We start from the raw sequence: 16,742 nt of genomic DNA on the forward strand, positions 1-16,742 counted from the left end.
GTCGCTCGCTCTTTCTCTCAGCCCTTAGGTGGCAGAGTCACTGCGGCAGACGGTGCCCAGCCAGCAGCACCAAGCACACAGTAGGTGCTCAGTAAACGAAACAATGCCTCCACGAATTCTGCCGGCGCAGTGTGGCACTGTGACGCCTTGGGTTCCAGTCCCTCTCGGTCGCCCCAGGTGAGCTCTTTAGGGGCCGGGACGCGTGACTGGGTTCTGCGCTCTGCAACCGGAGCCACGTGGGGAACCCCGCAAGCGCCCGTGCTCGGCCCTTGGCTCCTGGAGACAGGTGGCTGGGGTTGGGTAGCGCGGGATACTCACTTCACCCTTCGGGTTTAACGCTATGAGCCCAGGGCGCGGAGAAGCAGGAGGTTCCCGCCCCCGAACCCCCAATAAGGACAGCAGCGGCCGGGGAGCTGCGCTGGGGGCGGGCGCGGGCGGAGCCGGCGTTTCTGTCGGAGGACGCAGGCCTGCGCGCTGCGCCTTTAAGGCGTCCGGCGGAGCCCCGCGCGGGGAGCTGGCGGAACGCGCTGCGGACGGACCCGAGGCGCGCGCTGTGCGGGGGGCCGGCGGCGGGGTCGCGCCGCGGGACCCGGGCGGCCCAGGTCAGGTGAGGAGAGCACGGGCCGGGCGGGGGTGCGCCCGCGGGACGGGGGGGCAGCCGGAAGCTCCCCCGACCGCGGAGTGACCTACCCGGCACTTCCCGAGCCCGCGCCGCTTGGCCTCCGCCCCGGCGGCGCGCGGGGTGGAGACGGGTGGGGGACCGGCACCTCCCTCCCTGGGCTCCCTTCCAGGGCCGGGGTAGGTCTGACATTCCCGAATCCCGGTCGCCCCAGGCTCGGGGGCCAGGCCGCCTGCCTCCCGAAAGCCAGGGTCGGGGACCTGCGCCCTCTTTCTGCACCGCCCGCCTCCCCGCTGGTCGAGCCGGCACCAGCCCCCGTGCGCCCCTCCCGGTGCCTGGCTGGTTTGGAGGCTCCTGCGCCCCCGTTCTTCCCACTTCCTAGGGAAGGGCTGCTGCTCACCCTTCCAGCCGAAGTCACCTCCCGTCCAGCCCCAGACATCTGCACCCTTAGGGACCTCTCCCAGCCAATACTACCCCCCGCGGCCTTTCAGCTCCTCTTTCCTCAACCTGCCCCGTCCCCTCGCCCTTGTGCCCCCTCCTCCTCGCCACCCGAGAGTCAGGAGGCTGCTCCAACCACCCTGACAGCCTCGCCTACGCCTCAGCGGGCTTCCGCTGGAAATGCGGATTGTGTAACGCCGGCCTTGGGTCGAGCACGTGCTACATTTGCACCCTAGAACCTGCAGACGGGGAGGGGGGCGCAGGTTGACAGAGCGAGGTAGAAAGGGAGGGAGAGGATCTAGAGGTTGTGCATCCAAGGATATGTATGTTGAGCGCTTTTTGTGCCCCAGGGGCTGGATGGTTATGAAGAGGTCCCAACTGGGACCTGAGGCCAGCATCTGCCTTACCTCTCACCTGCTCAGAAATCCCTCATGGCTGACTGCACCTGGCTAGGAGTTTAAAAATAGTTTATTATTAATAATAGCTGACAGAATAAGCAAGTACTGTGTGCCAGGCCTTGTTCTAAGCACCCTTAAATGATAACCTGCCTTACTCCTCCCAGCCACCTCATGAGGTTGGTACCAGTGCTATGCCTATTTCTCAGAGGAGGAACGTGAGACCTCCTGGGATGGTCTCTTCCCAGGACACACAGTGACTCTGACCTCAACAACCCCATTCTGTATCACTAGATTTCCCCCCAATTATAACTAATAAATTCTTATGAACAATATTTTTATAATATGGGAAGTTAGAAAGAAGAGGAATTAATAAACTGTGTTCGTAGCACCAGTATATTTTTCTAAAATTAGGTTCTCAGATCAGCAAGGGATCCTTGGTGCCCTAACTCAAGGAAACTGATGCTCAGAGAGGACAAGGATTTGCTGGAGGCCACACAGCTAGAAAGTACCAGGGGTGGGATGCAAAACAGGTGCTGGGATGGTTAATGGATACTTTTTGGGTTCCCAGTTCCCTAGCCCATCAGCTAGGTCCCTGGAGACTCTCCCTGCTCCCCACTCTCCCTGTTTCCTTTGCTATAACACAGGCAAGTGAACTCACAGTATTTCCCCTGCTGCCTTCGCTTACTCTGTTCCCTCCTCTGGGAATACCCTCCCTGGAATCTCTCATGTCTAAATCTAACCTACCCCTTAGGGTCTTCCTCATCTGTCCCCTCTGTGAACACTCCCCTGATTTCTCCTCTGCCCCCAACTGAAATCTGTGCCTTTCTCCCTTGGGATCCCATAGCTGGGGTCCCACTACCTTTCATCCCCATGATGGCAATTCACCCGCATGGTGGAAAGTTCTACTGCCTGTGTCTGCCTTGTCCTCTTAGGTGCAGTTGTGCTGGCAGATCAGAAGTGCTCCCCAACACCCCTCTTTTCACCTGCCTGGTGAAGCCTCAGGACAGAGAGTGGTCCATGGGGCATGGGGTAGTTTCTGAAGTAAAGATAGGCTCAGGATTTCTGAACCCTGAAATACCAAATGCCCCTCATTGAGCTGTAGCTGGATTATAGGGAGAATGGCTCAGTGTGGTACCTAACATTATAATGACATGTTTTGTCTTTGTTCATAACCCAAAGGATTCCCACCAGAAAATCAGAGACTTGGTTCCAAATCCCACTTCTGCCACTTGCTAGCAGTGTGGCCATGGGCCAGTTACCTAACCTCAGCTTCTGGCAACAGTACCTGCTTCAGAAGGCAAGGGTAAGATTGAGATAAAATAAGGCACAGGCATGAGTGCATGTAGTAAGCACTCATTCAACACCAGCTATTATGAAGAATGACCACCCCCTTGAATTACTGGGAAAATAGTAAATCATTACTAAAATTCTCATGCTGACTCTGCTTAGAGGTGGGCCAAGGGAGTTTGGGCCAAGAAGAGATAAGCATTTTTTGTGCTCAGAAAGGCCTATGAGGCTTTCTTCAACTCTAAACCATCTATTGCCTTTGTAATAAGAGCTAGAATTGCCTTTCTATTTTTGAGCTTTAAAAATAGATGAGCTTCGGGTTCTGTGAGGACCCGCACATCTAGAGTGAATGCATGAATGTAGTTTGTGCAATTCTAAGTAATTATGAAACTTAATGATATGAGAAAACAACAGTGTGTATTGTTGCCTCAGGCCTAAATTAGGGGACAAGAAGTTTGAATCAGAGGCTGTCTGTGGATTTGGAGGGAAGGAAAACAAGCATGAGTGTTTTATCCTAGTAGGCTAGTAAGCAGCTTAGAGTAAAAATCAGCTTCCTTGTCAAAGTATTTGGAATATGCTAGGAAACTAATTTTGCAGGATGATTAAAAAATTTATTTTAGAATTTCTCCTAAATTGATTCTTTATTAGAATAAGTTAGAATCCCATTTGAGAAATTAAAGACTATTGAGTTTAGATATTTTAAGACATAAATGTTGTAAATTTCACAGTTCTATGGAATTTAACAGGCTATAGGACTTTATTCCTGTGACCCTGTAGGGACATAAACACTTTTTTTGTACTACCCAATATGGTGGCCACTGGCCACTGTGTGACTATTTAAATAAAAATTTATTTAAGTTAAATAAAATTCAGAATTCTGTTTTTCATTTACATTAGCCACATTTCAAGTGCTCTGATGGCCACGTGGCCAGCGGCTACTATATTAGGCAGAGCAAATAGAGAACATTCTATTTTCACAGAAAGTTCTATGGGATTGGACTGCTTAGATCAATATGGCCATGGGGAAGCTGCTTGATTATGGGTTTAAGTTCTGTTCTTTCTGGAAAGTCATCTGCAAGCAGGCCAAGAAATGGAGTGTGCAGAGGCTGTTTCATTGTCAAGAATGGAGATGTTAATAAATCCCCATAGTCTCATTTTGGCTGGCTGGCTCAGTGGCTTTAACACTGCCAGATTCAAAGGATGGGGGAGAGGGTGGAATCAAATGAAATGTCTGAGGGCAGTACTTCTCCACCCCTCCTGCATGTTCGAACAGCCTGTGGAAGTTTAAAAGAATTGCTCCTGCCTGGCCTTTGTCCCAGCCAACTAATCTGAATCTCTAGATGGGATCTAGGAATTCCTATTTTTAAAAAGCTCCCTTGGGGATTCTAATTTGTAGCCAGGGTTGAAAACAACTGCCTTCAAAACTGTAAACTTAAAAAAAAAAAAAAAAAAATGCCCTGCCCTAGCTGGTTTGGCTAAGTGGTTAGAGTGTTGGCCTGCGGACTGAAGGATCCCAGGTTCGATTCCTGCCAAGGGCATGTACCTCAGTTGTGGGCTCCATCCCTGGTCCTGTCAGGGTGCGTGCGTGTAGGAGGCAACCAATCAATGTCTCTCTCTCTCAAATCAATGCTTCTCTTTCTCTCCTTGTCTCTCCCTCCCCCCCCCCCTCCGGCCCCAAAAAGCAATGGAAAAAATATCTTCAGGTGAGGATTAAAAAATAATAATAATTTTTAAAAGCCCTGAGGATTAGAAGACAGTGTTTCAAGTAGATACAGTGAGTGGCTAAAAATGTTCCTCGTCAGTTTACTTTGGTAATAAATCCAGGATTGGAATTGAGTGGGCTCATTTCCTCTAGAAGGGCTCTCAAATGAGGGCAACTTTGCCTGCTGGGGTCATATGGCAGCATCTGGAGACATTTTTGCTTGTCACAACTTGGGGATGGCATCCAGTGGGTAGAGGCTGCTGGTGCTATTAAGTATCCAATGAGTAGGACAACCCCCAAAACAAATAACTATTTGGCCCAAAATGTCAGTTGTGCCATTGTTGAGAAACCCTAATCTAGACATAATTTTTGCAAACGAAAACCCTCTCTGACCTTGAGTGCTGTTGACTCTTCAAAGAAGAAGATACTCTCCTAAACCAGATCCTCAGAAACTCTCTTGATTATATCCCAGGCTCCCTGATCCCAGAAGTCATGTAGGATGTTGCTGTCTGTGGAAGGATGTATTTGGAGCAGCACCAGGCAAATGCTAACTTAGGGGAATGAGGCAGCCTTCGGAAGGTGTGGACAGAGGTTCTTACACTGCCATAGGTTGGGATCCTCTTTTTGTTAAATAATTACCTGAAGTAACAGCAAGTTGTAAACCAAAATTAATTTTAGGCTGTAATAAAGAATTAAAAGCATTTACTTGAGCAAAAGGAGCTGCAGTTCCGGAGACACAGATTCAGGAGACAAAGGGGAGGCCAACTTTTAGAGAGAAAGTTCTTGCCCAAGTTCCCTCTTTTATGCAAATGAGGTTTCCAAATTGTGCAGTTCTGATTGGACGGGGCAGGTCTCCTTCCTTTGGTAGAAGGAAGAAACCTGGGTTTCCCTTGTGTTACTGACTCAGGCAATGTAAATAATAGGGGCATAGTGTGGGAAGTCAAGATGTTATGAGACAGTCCCCTGAACTGGAGGGAGAGAGAGGGCTGTCCCCTCCTCCGCTCTTATCAGTCTGCTAAGAAAGTTTTCAGATGAGTGACAGACAATAGCATTGTAGCAAAGCAAGCAAATTCATTAAAAATACACGTGGCATGTAGCATAAGCGGGCATCCAGCTAGTCTGAGTAACCCACCTGGTAGAAGTTTAGGGATTTTGTACTTTTCTGTCTATGGGTTTCAAGGTTCCTCTGCTGGATATCTTGGGCAACAGACTAGATTTCAAGGTCCCCCTTTTACTTTTTTGTAACTGTTCCAGAATTTATTAGAACATCTGGCAATTTTACCTTGGAAAGTCCCAAGACTGCTGACTTCTTAGTTCAGTAGGTGAGATAAAACTCTCCCTTCTTTCCTGTATTATCTCGTTAGGGAGGAGCGTTATTAACCATGTACTTTCAATTGTCCTAGGTTGGGGAAGATAAGAACTTTCGATTCACAAGCTGCTCAAACTGTTCGGCCTTGTTTAATTGTCTTGTCCCAGTTTCCCCTTCCACTTGCCAAGGAATTTTCCTGGCTTCTTACTGTCCTGCCACAAAGAGATCAGTGAATTTCTTCTGGTATACAGAGTGTGAGGAGCCCCTGTCTGCAAATGTCTACTAGGCCTGTATTTATAAAATTTGGCCCTTGGTTGACCATGGGGAGTCCATCTCAGTAAATAAATTCCTTTTCAGAGTTCACATCAAATGACTTTCTTCTAGGGGTCCACAGCTCTTAGGCAGTTTTACAGAAGCTGTGGCTATTTGGCTATTGGCATTGGGTGTTTGCCTTTGTCAACATAAGAAACATCCAAACCTGTGAAAATTTTAAGGAGTTTATTTGAGCCAAACTAATGACAATTTCTAGGAAGCAAAATCTCAATGGAATGAGAAAATGCTCCAGAAAATGGCAGTTTCACCACTTATACATCAGAATCAAAGGGGGACTATTGTAAGGGGTTACATGAAATCCACTGGTGGCAGATTAGGGAGGTGGGAGAAAGCAAAGCAGGGAAACCTCTGGGATTGGATAAAAAGTAAAATGATAGTCACACACTTCTTTTACATAGGTGGGTATGGGATAGTTAACAGTTAACAATTAACATGATAATAACCATGAGGGAATTTGTGGTCTGCTCTGGTGCTGGTTGTGCTTTGAGGGGTCCAGAAAAAATGAAATTACTTTGATATTGCAAAGGTATATTATCTTAGATGCAAAAAGACAAATGCTCAACTGGTGAGCCACAATGGCTGGGCTACTATTGCTTTTAAAATAGACATTTTGATTTTTTGTTTATTTGGATAAAGTTCTAAACAAAACTAAGTTTTACGCTTAACTATGAAATTTTGCATGTGGCTTTTTCTGATGCTAGTTTTACTGGATTACAAAGATCTCTGGAAAGGAGATTCTTCCCCCAAAGGCGGGGGCCGGCTCACAGAGGGCCCTGAAGAAATCTTGTCCTGATAAAAACCTGCTGGTGGTTTATAACTGGGCTGTTTATTTGTTTAGTACTGGCCTTGTTCCTGCATTTAGAAAGTACTGCATGCCAACTTCACCTCCTTTAGAAATGACAAAACCCTCTTTGATCCTTGCTTTTGCTTTTGCTTTTACTTAGGAGTAAGCATAAGGAGAATGTTTTTGGATGCCAGGGTTCTATTTTAGGCCTGCTGCTGTTGCACAATCCTTTCATTCACGTGGGGAGTTGTCACTTATGTGATGCTCTTCCTAGCACTTTACCTTTGAGAGGTGAGATCAGCTGATGAAGTACGTGCATTTATTTGCATTAATACATACCCAAAAGCTTGTCCTGGGCTCCCCAAGAGCCTGAAGACTTTGGCGTCCTTGTGTTATGGATGAGTTTGGGTTCTTGTTTCCTGATACAAAAGAATTTGGACCAGGGACATTGATAAAAGCAGAGGCAGATTTATCGAGGCTCTGCAGATGGCGGGAACACTGCAATAGGGTCCCAGGTTCTGTGTGCCCAACATGGGGCTTAGGGGTTTTTATTCCTTGGGAACCCAGAAGTTGGTGGGGTTAACCAATCCAGGTGTAGGTTGGCTGGCTTTTTCCTTTTTAGGAATGCTGGGGTTCCACTGAAGTCCAGGTACACGTTAGTAAAGTGAGGCATTCTGGGATTGTACAAGACTTATGGGATGCAGGAAGGGACTTTCCCAGTCAGGTAATGAGCTTGTTTCTGGGGGTTGTGGCTTGGTTTTAGATCTGAAAAACAAATTTATAAGAAGGTTAGTTTCTGTACCATTGTTTTATAGCTACCTATCAAAACCTGCCATAGTTCTGTCAGGGCATGACTCAGTGGAGCAATTTGTTCCAGCAGGGCTTGACTGGATGGAGCAATTTTGGGGAACATTTTATTCTACCTGTTTCATGTGGAGGTAAAGGGTCAAGTGGCTTTTGGCTCATCTTTTCTCCAGCAGGAGATAGGCTTGTGTTTCTGTAGAGTTTTCTGGTTTGAAATGTGATTTCCAGCAGGTGGTTATTTTAGATTTTTAGATGATCACTGATCACCGCAGCCCCCATCTTGAACCCAAAGGCTGATGTTTGCAGGTGCTGGGCTAGGTTAGGGCAGGGGTTGCATGTTACATTGCCTTTCTTCTTGGCCAGGATGATTTTTTTAGAAGATATACCGCAAGATAATGAGCCACCTGCCTTCCAGCTGAGCCACTGATTGATCTGCCTGCTTTTTGTGGCTAACAGGAAAAAAAAGAGGGAGCACAAACTAAACCAGACAAGGGAAGGGAAGTCCTGCACCGCAGTCTTACAAACTCAGAGACCTAAAGTAACCACATAGGATGGTCCAAAAGTAAAACTTCCTATCTGAAAGCAGCTCATGGTGAGTGGTCATGTCCTAGGGCAGTATTTTTCCCTAACAAAGGTGAGTCTTCACCTTAACTGAGGCTGTCTGTTGTCTTTTTGCATCTAAGATAACATACCTTTGCAACATCAACTTTCATTTTTTCTGGACCCCTCAACCAGCACCAGAGCAGAGACCACAAATTCCCTCATGGTTATTATCATGTTAATTGTTAACTATCCCATACCCACATATGTAAAAGATGTATGTATCTATCATTTTACTTTTTATCCAACCCCAGAGATTTCCCTGCTTTGCTTTCTCCCACCTCTCTAATCTGCCACCAGTGGATTTCATGTAACCCCTTACAATATTCCCCTTTGATTCTTATGTATAAAATAAGTGGTGAAACTGCCATTTTCTGGAGCATTTTCTCATTCCATTGAGATTTTGCTTCCTAGAAATTGTCAATTTGGCTCAAATAAACTCATACAAATTCTCTGCAGGTTTGAATGTTTCTTATATTGACACTTTCCAGAGGATTGAGTGGAAGAATTTTCTAGGTCTCTGATTGTTTGACCACTGGACCTGCCTGGCTGGGCTGTTTCCTTGCCCACACGGCTGCCCCAGGTGGCAGAAGCAGGGGAAGGGGCTGTGGGTTGGCTGCTCTTGAGCAAGAACCCCCATGGGGAACCAGTTGCTAGAGCTTTGGAACAAAGCATGCCAGAGCAAATCCTCCTATTAGCACCTCTCCCATAACCACAAAGGAGATACAATTTCGGGTTTATGGACCATGTGTGGTTCCTGCATGGTAATTTTTATCTTCTATGTTAGAGTGCTGGATTTCAACCCTTAAAGGCAAAAGTTCCTGACAATCTGACCACCTTAGGACAGTCACACAGGGCAGGAGCCCCAGTCTTTTTTTTTTTTTTTTTAATATATCTTTATTGATTTCAGAGAGAGGAAGGGGGAGAGAGAGAGAGAGATAGAAACATCAATGATGAGAGAATCGTCATTGATTGGCTGCCTCCTGAACACTCCCAACTGGGGATTGAGCCCGCAACCGGGGCATGTGCCCTGACCGGGAATCAAACCTCGATCTCTTGGATCCTAGGTCGATGTTCAACCCCTGAGCCACGCCCAGCTGGGCAGGAGCCCCAGTCTTTGTTATCTTAGTAGGCAGCCAGGCCATCTAGCCTGCGTAGAAAGGGATTTCAGCATTCAATTTGTATGTCTTAACATGAGAAACGATGAAGATTTGGCTGCTCTCTCTAAGGGGCTTTTGTAGCTGGCCAGTAGGGCTTTTTGTGATAATAACAGTGTTCTGTGTTGCCCCTGTCCAATGTGGCAGCCACTAGCTACATGTGGCTATTGAGCACGTGGAATGTGTCTAGTGCAGCTGAAGAACTGAATTTTAAATTTTATTTAATTTTAATCAATTTAAATTTAAACTGCCACATCTGGCTTAGTGGCTACTGTACTGAACAAGGTAGGATAGACCATTTTGTTTGAGCAGTTTATTTTTTAATTAAATAGGGAAAGCCTTATACATGCACATGGTAGCAATTCAAAAGGTACAAAAGGTTATCAGTGAAAGTCCCCCTTATCTCTGTCCTTTGCCTCTCAGTTTCCCTGGCCAGTGCCAGCCATGATTACCAGTTTCTCATATATCTATCCAGAAACATTTCATACACATATAAGCATAATGTATATATTTCTTTTTCTCTCTTGCTCAATGCAAGAGGTTTCATTCCATCTACTCTCTTCTGTTCCTTGCTTTTTTGAGTTAACAATGTACCTGGGAGGTTATTACCCATAGAGACAAATATAACTGCTTCATTATATTAATGGCTTGCATTTACTTTTATTTGTATTTAATGGCTATTCATTATACTTCTTTATAAAGTTATACCATCATTTGCTTAACAGGTTTCCTGTAAGTGGGCATATGAGTATTTCCAGTCCTTTGCCATAATAAATGATACTGAAACAAATAATCTGGCAAAATATTTCACACGTTTAGCTAGTTATAAACATAAATTCCTAGAAGTGATGCTGTTAGGTCAGGTGCATGGGCACATAAAACTGCTGCAGATTTTGCCAAGTTGCTACCTATAGAGTTTGTCGGTGGGAATGTAAATTGGTACATTGTATGAGAGCCTCTACTTCCCCACAGCCTCAGCAATACATCTGTTATTAAACTTTTTGTTCTTTGCCAGTATGATAAACATTGCCATTACTTTATAGATTTAATTTGCATATCTTGTTATAAATGCGATTGAGCATCTTTTTATATTTTTAAGAGTCATTTCTATTTACTTCCTAGTAAGTTATTCAGATCATGTGCCCATTTTTCTACTGGATTTTATTGATGTTTATATTGATTTGTAGGAACTCTTTGTACCTTAAGGAAATTAGTGAACATTTAAAAACATTTTTATGCCCTGCCAGGTGGCTCAGTTAGTTGGAGGATTGTTCCGGACACCAAAAGGTTGTGGGTTCCATCCTTGGTCAGGGAACATACTCAGGTTGTGGGTTCGATCCCTGGTTGGAGCGCATACTAGAGGCAACTGATCAATGTTTCCCTCTCACATGGATGTCTCTCTCCCTCCCTCCCTTCTTCCCTCCTCTCTCTCTCTGATGTCAATAAACATATCCTTGGGTGAGGATAAATAAATAAATAACATTTTTATGCCCTGGCCGGATAGCTCAGTTGGTTAGAGCATCGTCCTGATATGCCAAGGTTGCAGGTCTGATCCCCTGTCAGGGCGCATAAAAGAATTAACCAATGGCCCTGGTCAGTGTGGCTCAGTTGGTTGGGCGTCGTCCTGTGCACGGAAAGGTTGCCCGTTAGATTCCTGTTCAGGGCACATGCCCTTGTTGTGGGCTTGATTCCTGGTAGGAGGTGTGCAGTAAACAACCAATCCTCTCTCTCTAAAAATTAATAAATATTAAAAAAAAAAGAATCACCTGGGCCAGTGTGTGTCTGCTGAGCATCGTCGTATGTGCTGAGAGGTCTCCACTTCGATTCCTGGTCAGGGCTCATGGCAGGGCTGCGGGCTCAGTCCCCAGTAGAGGTCGTGTAGGAGGCGGCAGATTGATGATTCTCTCTCATGGATATTTCTATTTCCCTCTCCCTCTCTCTCTAAAAATCAATTAAAAAAATATTTTTCAAAAAGAATCAACCAATGAATGCATAAATAAGTGGAACAACAAATCAGTGTTTCTCTCTCCCATCCTCCTTCTCTCTAAAAAATAATCAATTAAAAAATATTTTTTGGCTGTCCACTATTAATCTTTTTGTTACGGCCTCTGGTTTAATATTTTACTTAGAAAGGCTTTGCCCATGAAGATATTTTAAAAGAGTTCTCATGTTTTCTTCTAGAACTTTCATAGTTTTTTTGTGTTTTGTTTTTTATGTTTAACTCATTGATTCTCTTGATGGCAGCGGGAATGGCACCAGCTGTTGGACCAGTGGGGTCAGACCAGGCATTGGCTCAGCTACCTCAGTCCTTGAGTTCTGGCTAGGAAAGAATTTGGAGCCAAGGCTCAAACTATAAGAGAACATTTATTTAGAAAATTACAGAGGTGGAAGAAGAAAGTGGTAGAAGAAAGGGGGGTCAGGAAACAAGTTACAGAGGCAAAAGAGGGGCCCTTAGAGCTTGGGAGTGAGGAAGGTAATGGTAAGGGGGTGGGAGGGTAGGTTCAGGTGTGCTCCCAAAAGGTGTGGTCCCTAAAACAGTTTAAGGGTGGAGATCTTAAGAGCGGTGCCAGGGTAGAATCTTAATAGAATATTCATCAACTTTCCAGATTTGTCCTTTCAGGGTCATGGTCTCTACTGATTGATCAGAGCAAGGGGCAGGGCGTCAATATTCAATGGAGCTGATCCTGAGGTCATCCATGGTGTTGCTTGTCTGGTTTCGCTGCTTTTCTGGGCCTGGAGCTGAAATACAACTGAGGCCTGGATGTTACCTCTAGGGACGAAATGTCAGGAGGTCCATGACCGGTGATATGTTAGGCAGGAGAGGTCACCTAGGGATGAAGTCCCACCCTACAAATGTCCGTTGGCAGGTACTCAGTGTTCCACCATGGTGACCTTGTGTATCTGGCCCATTGTCCTTACTCTGCTCATGTCTAACTGCCTACCACATCCTGAAATAATTCGTGGTTTGTGGGATGTGCCCTCCCTTGCCCGTCTTTCTGTTCTGCTGCGGTGCCCTTCCCAGCATCTCTGCTCTGCCTAGCCCTATATTGAAGCTATGGTCCCCTCTCCCTAGTTACTCTAGTAGAAATATTCTCATTTGCACGTTGTTGCCACCTTCCTGTCATTTCTTTCTGAGTACAACTTTTAAGTAAACCCTAATTCCAGATGAAGAAGGAGAGTTTTAGTCTTTATTGGAGGGTCTCTGTAGCCGCCAGAATCCCCCCTCCCCAGCATTGCTGCTCTCCAACATTGCCTTCTTCACCCGGACAGACAGCCGAGGGATCATCCACTCCTGTGCTTCATCCTCACCGCAGATATCTTCTTTGACCTACTTGCCCTCCCATTACCTGACATGCCCTGCCCTTTGTGCAGGTTGCTTAACTGGGGGAGGTGACTTGGACAGAGAGGCGGCTATAACACCACAGGGTATTTATACTTGGCCCAGGCCCTGGAGGAGAGCTGCACCTCCAGCAAAGCAAGCAATTTGCTGGCTAACACTTAATTCATATCTCCTAATGACTTAATGCTTTGTCACTTCCTTTTCCCTGATTTCAGAATCTCATTTTCATCTTCTGCCAGAGCCAGCAGCAGTTGGAAAAGAAGGCTGTACTCCTTGAACAGTGAGTATGGATTTTTAAAACCATAGGTTACCCCAAAAAAGCAGTTTTTAAGGAGTCTGGGGCTCCTCTGTAAGCTCCCTCAAAACCACCTTCTGGGTGATTTCAGTAGGACTGGTGGAAGAGGGCTGGGCACCTGAGGTTTTCAAAGCTCAAATATGCACCCCAAAGCGTCTTACAAGCAGTTCTCAAAGACTCTGCCAGGAGCAGGGCTCTGACTTTGAAGGGAAGCTAGAAGCCCTGGGCCTGTGGAGCCCGGGATGCCTCCCTGGGGAGTGTGACACTTGAATCAGCCTCGAAGGCAGGGAGGAGTTCATCAGGCAGCCAGAACTCAAGTGTGCTGCACATGAAGGGGACCCAAGGAAAGCCGAAACGTGGGGCTGTCCGGGGCTTCCAAGGGTAGGGGTTGGTTATCTGGGGTTCAGGCGGAGACGTGAGAGTTCAGAATAGGAAGTAGAGTTGGGATCGCATGGCGTGGTCAGAGTTCACCAACGCAGCCTAACCCCTGGAGGGAATTGTGGAGGTGCCTCTGGTGGTACTGGGCAGTGGAACAGCAACCTTTACAGAAATAGGAGCAAAAAGTGAGGACCTGGACCTCATGTGGTGGCTGAGGGAGCCATGTGCGGTCTGACTCATACAAAGTCTCACACCTGGTAGGAATTTTTGTCCCACTCAACATTCCTAGTAAATATTGAACCAAAGTGGCATAAGGAATTGGTTGTAAGAGGCTTTCAGGGTGGAAAGCCCTAAGACTGCTGGCCAGTAGGGCAGCTTTTGTTCATATATGGCTGTCAGGCACATACAGTGTGATGGGTGTGACTGAGAACTGAACTTTGAGTTGTATTTAATTAACTTATATTTAAATAGTCACACATTAAACAGTGCAGTGTTGTTGTTTTTTTACACATTTACAGCCTTTATTGATAGGATACAGCCATTATGCCAAAATTCAGCCATCAATATACAACCTCCTTTCTCATCCACAGTTAATGAGAATGTATTTTACTTTAACTGGGACATAGAGGCAAAGTTCCAAAAATTAAAGTGTAACCTTAAAGTCTTAAATTCAGACTTCAAATATCAAAAGAAGCATTTCCCCAAGTCATGGAAACGTGATGAAGGAGCTACACAGAAAACAAAGTGGGCATTTAAGTCATTTCACTTTTTCTTGTATATAGTGAAAACAGATGTATTTATAGCTCAGGCCTTCAGAAAGCATACTCCATAAAGTCAATATTTACTTAAAATAGACCAATGTTTACAAAGAACATTTAACTTAAACTTTATAGTTGCTGATAAAATGGTCCTTGAAAGATTGACCTATGTGAGGAAATGAGCCCTGTCAAGAGCGATGGTGATCTATAAATATAAAATATACCACAACGTTAAAAACATCACAGTGTTCTATAGGAAAGTCAATAAAGATAACTTAATCTGTCTGGGGAAAATGTATTTAGCATGACAAATTTAAATGTAAATTTTATTTATGAATTCAGTAAGGAATACATTTCAACCACGCATTGCCACATAATCATCATCTATTTTGTGAAAAACTATAAGAACCATGTGTTTTTTGGACATGTATACATCAAAACCAAAAGGTTATTTTTCACTTTTTCCTTTGTTGGCAACTTTGGATGCAGTTTTAGGTTTTGGTTCCCAGAGGACATTTTTACAAATCTTGAAGCTGTGCCTCTGTCCAGCTCGGCAGCCTTTTTCTTGTCAGTTATTAACTTCACTCTGTTCGTGTGTATTCTGGTTCTTTACAATTCCTGCTTTACTGGATGTTCCTTAGATTAACTCCCTGAGTTTCCAAATAAACCCAAAATATTGACTTAAATGTGAAGCAGAAACTGAATTCACTTTTGCTTGTTCAAGCCGGTCCAACTTCTACAACAACTCATTTCTATTTATTTAGGTCCTCACCCGAGGGGATGTCTTTATTGACTTTTTTTAGGGAGAGAGAGAGAGGAGAGAGAAACAAACATTGATTGGTTGCCTCCTGCACACACCTGGACTGGGGAACGTACCCACACCTAGGTATGTGCCCTGACCGAGAATCGAACCCTCCACCTTTATGGTGTATGGGATGACGCTCCAACCAACTGAGCCACCCCGCCAGGGCTACAACAACTCACTTTGAGAAACAGACATTATGATCTAGCATGCCATCTATAGCACCAATGGAATTCTCAGATATTGATAAATACTTATGAATTTCTGCTGGATAGTCTTCATGAATTTCTTCTCCTGCCAGTGTGACCAATGGCCTTCCACTCCCATCCCCCGGAAAGCAGTCAGGTGGCGGTAAGCAGTGCATTTTGTTTAGACAAGTTGGCTCCAGGGCTGACACCTGTCCACCATTGTATAACAGGAGTGGGGAGCAAGTGGGACTAGTGGAAGATGCATCGGAGTCTGGGAGGCTAGACTGATGGGGATACTGTTCAGCAGAAATGAGTGAGTCATGAGAAGGGAAAGAGATGTGCCTGAGACATTGTAGGACTCTTGGGTTATGGGAGTGGTCATGTAGGCTTTTGGAGAAGTCTGGAAGGAGATCCTGGCCAGGTGTGCTGATTTTCGAATTCCCTGTAGGAGGGAGTGGTGGAGGACCCAGGAATGGAGAACTCTACAAGAAAGATGGAGAAGGGAGCATCATGGGAAAATCCAGGGGAGAGAGAGGAGAGCATCTGCGTACCCAGGCCATGTGTGCTCACAGCTATTGCTTGTTTCAACAGCAGGGCACTCAGAGCTGCAAAGCACAGGGGAGGAATGGGCTCAGCCAGAGTGAGGGGGAGACCGTAAGGCCAGGAGGTCAGAAGTGTGCACCTAGGGTAGTAATCCTGGGGGCTGTGCCACACTTTCAGTGATGACTGACTGGGCAAGCCTCACATCCTGGTTGGAAACTTCAGTGTGATTTTCCTCCATGATGGAGAAGATATCTATAACAAGGAATTAGAACTGCCCATTTCTTGAATTACTCTGTTTCATTCATTCTGAGGCTTGTACACAAGAGAATCATCTTGTCTTTGTGTTTTTTTCAGCTGTTGATTATTAGTGATAGTTTTGAGGAATCAGTGTATCTTTATAAGAACCTAGTTTCAGAAACCAGTGTTAGGTAGATGCAACAGTATTTAACAGCTGGGATATTATGCTCATATTTCAAGAAGGTAGTATTTTCCTAACAGCAGTAGTACACCGGAGGGGTGTGAGGACACAAGTGAAAAACCCAAAAAGAATCAAAAGCAAATGCTCCAGGAGGCTTCTTGGGAGAATGGACTGGGAGACCCACCTGTCTCTTTATCCAAACCCAAGAAAAAAACCTTTTCCCAAGGAGGAGCTGGTTAGTAGTGGTCTTGAGGAGACAGCTGGCAGTGGGCATCTTCCCAAAAGGAAATAATCTTTCCCCAAAGAGGAACCAGTTAGTGACCCTGAAGAGGCAGGAAACAGGAGTATCCCCAAGAAAAAGAAGACATTCTCTTTTAAGGAGGAGCCACTGAGCAGTGAACCTGAAGAGGCTGCTGTAGCAAGAGCAGCAGCTCCAAGAAAAAGAAAAGACTCCAGAAGCTATCCCAGGGAGATTAGAAAGGACAGTACCCTGGTGGGGTACAACCACCTAGTGACCCCTACATCCCACTAAAAACAAATTCACAGGAAAAAAAAGAATGTGTTTTCCTAGTGGAAAACAATGTGGAAA

At 45.4% G+C, this 16,742-nt stretch overlaps 1 protein-coding gene and 1 pseudogene across 3 annotated transcripts in view; one reads left to right on the plus strand and one right to left on the minus strand.

Moving 5' to 3' along the window:
• The first annotated feature begins 573 nt into the window (after positions 1-573).
• The window catches only part of ABHD6 (abhydrolase domain containing 6, acylglycerol lipase), a 43,406-nt gene continuing 27,237 nt past the window's right edge, over positions 574-16,742 (plus strand). For 2 of the 3 annotated variants that reach the window (XM_087825052.1, XM_087825050.1), the window contains exons 1-2: positions 574-607; positions 12,987-13,051. The gene's annotated coding sequence lies outside the window, so the exon portion shown is untranslated. Of the gene's footprint in view, positions 608-12,735; positions 13,052-16,742 lie in introns of those variants that run through there. The other variant, XM_016205523.2, reaches the window with a different exon arrangement.
• On the minus strand, positions 13,831-15,368 carry LOC148091465 (nuclear nucleic acid-binding protein C1D pseudogene; annotated as a pseudogene).

This window comes from Miniopterus natalensis, chromosome 15, assembly GCF_054644295.1.
Source record: "Miniopterus natalensis isolate mMinNat1 chromosome 15, mMinNat1.hap1, whole genome shotgun sequence".
Taxonomy (NCBI): domain Eukaryota; kingdom Metazoa; phylum Chordata; class Mammalia; order Chiroptera; family Miniopteridae; genus Miniopterus; species Miniopterus natalensis.